The following is a 2,160-nucleotide window of genomic DNA, read 5'->3' on the forward strand; positions in this document are numbered from 1 at the left end:
TTTTCTCAATTATGAAATGTATCCTTAAAATAGCTATACTGTTGTGGTTTGTGTCTGGATGTCCCCCCCAAAGCCTCATGCAGTCATGTCTCCTAGAGTTTATGATCGATTCATAATCTAATGTTGGGATTATAGGTGCGAGTGCTACACCTGCCCTGGGGAGGGTAGTTTGTATATAATGTAAGGCAGGGAAAGAGGCTGCTTGCCTCCATTACCCCCTTTTGCTCTTGATGTTTTTGCTATTTTCTGCTGCCATGAACTGTTGCCCTGTGCTATGTGCCACTCTGCCTTGGAGCCAATTGATTATAGAGTGAAACTTTCACAAACTGAAAGCTAAGTTAACCTTTCCTTCCTTAATTCTGAGCATCAGGTATTTTGTCTCAGCAATGAGAGAAAAGTAACCAAGACAGAATTTGGTACCAGGAGTGGGGTCACTGCTGTGACTCTACCTGACCACATGCTTCAAGAGCCTTTGGAAATGGCTTATGGGAAGAGTTTAGAAAGGTTTGGACATGTCACCAGAAAGAGTAGAGCTGGAATGCCTTCAACGGTTCTGCATGGGAGATTCTGGTCAGAGCTCAGAAGAATAGAAAGCTGGTAGATATATTACCAATAAAGAACAGGTTTGAATATTCTGGTTTCTCTTCAGATCATATAAACCTTTCACCTTTTACTAAAGACAGGGTATGGGAGACTTCCGCTGCAAAGAAGAACTACATTGGTTGTTGGAGTCAAGATGATGTGTGTCATGGCTTGGCAGAAAGTTTGTCTGCACTTTGCTCATGTCCAGAGACTTTGCCTGAGACTGAGATTAAGGGTGGTAGACTGATTAATCTGGCAAAAGAAATTTCCAGGCAGTTAAACGTTGGGGCAGAGGCATGGCTATTGTTGGAGGATTTTAGACAGATTTATGTTGCAAATGAAGAGCAAAGAGCCCAGCAGGATGATTTAAAATGTTACGAGCTTGGCAGGAAGGAAGCTCCAGTAAAGCTATGAATTGCAAAGATAGAACTGAGGAGATCATGAAGGCTGAAAAGGAACAGGAGAATATAAAAGATGCCCTGAGGGCATCACAAGAAGCAGCAAGTTTCCACCCTTTGCAGCCTAAAAACTGCAAAGGTGAAAGACTGCTTTGAGGAGAAAGCCGCAGAGCACCATGTTTCAGAATGACAGTAGCATAGAGAATTTCTTCCTCAGAATTGGATTCAGAGTGCCCAGCAATCCAGACACTTGACCTCTGTGGCCAAGAAAGAGAAAAGCTTGGTTTCTGCTCCAGTTGACAGCAGACCTTGGTATTGTCCATGTGGCACTGGCTTTAAGCGCACACAGAATGCAAGAGTTCTGAGCTTAAGAAGGCTTCTGCCTAGATTTCAGAAGGCCTGGGAGGCCAGGAAGTGTGCCCCAGAGAGGGCAGTGTGCAAAGCTATAAGTGAGAAGCCTAAAGTACAGTGGAGACCTCAGAAGTTTGGAAAAACCAGGAATGTGGATTGTCTGAGGAAAGCTGAAAGGAAGGAGCAAAACAGGCCCAAGAGAGAAGCCCTAGGAGCTACACCCACCAGAAGTGCCACAGGGGTGGAGGCACAAAAGCCCTTTAGAGCTCATAATTTGCCAGATTGCTTCAAATGTTCCACAAGGAAGTGCAGGACTTCATGTTTGCCCTGCTGGATATTGTACTTGCTTTGGTCCCAATGCTTTGTATCCCCATTTGTACCTTTTGGAATAGTAATGTTTATCTTGTGCCACTGAATGTTGGAAGTGTTTAACTTTTCATTTGTTTAAGGGCCTGCAACTAGGAGTTTGCCTTATATCTTGGAGGATATTTGGGACTTGGACTTTTCGGCAATGCTGAAACTGTTAGAACTTTGGCAACTCCTAGAGATGGACTAAAATGTCTTTTGCATAAAAGGACACACATGAGTCTTTGGGGGCAGAATGTTATGGTTTATGTCTGGATGTCTCCCCAAAGCCTCATGCAGTCATGGGAAGGACTTCTAGACTTTCTGATTGATTCATGAGTGTGAGTGCTACACCCACCCTGGGGTTGGTAGTTTGCTTATAATGTAAGGGAGGGAAAGAGGCTATTGCCACTGCTCCTCCCCTTGCGCTCTTGAGGCTTTGCTGTTTTCCACCACCATGAACTGTTGCCCTGTGCCATGTGCC

The sequence above is a fragment of the Chinchilla lanigera genome, unplaced genomic scaffold (assembly GCF_000276665.1).
Source record: "Chinchilla lanigera isolate Chin_1 unplaced genomic scaffold, ChiLan1.0 scaffold00037, whole genome shotgun sequence".
NCBI classification, from domain to species: Eukaryota; Metazoa; Chordata; class Mammalia; order Rodentia; family Chinchillidae; genus Chinchilla; species Chinchilla lanigera.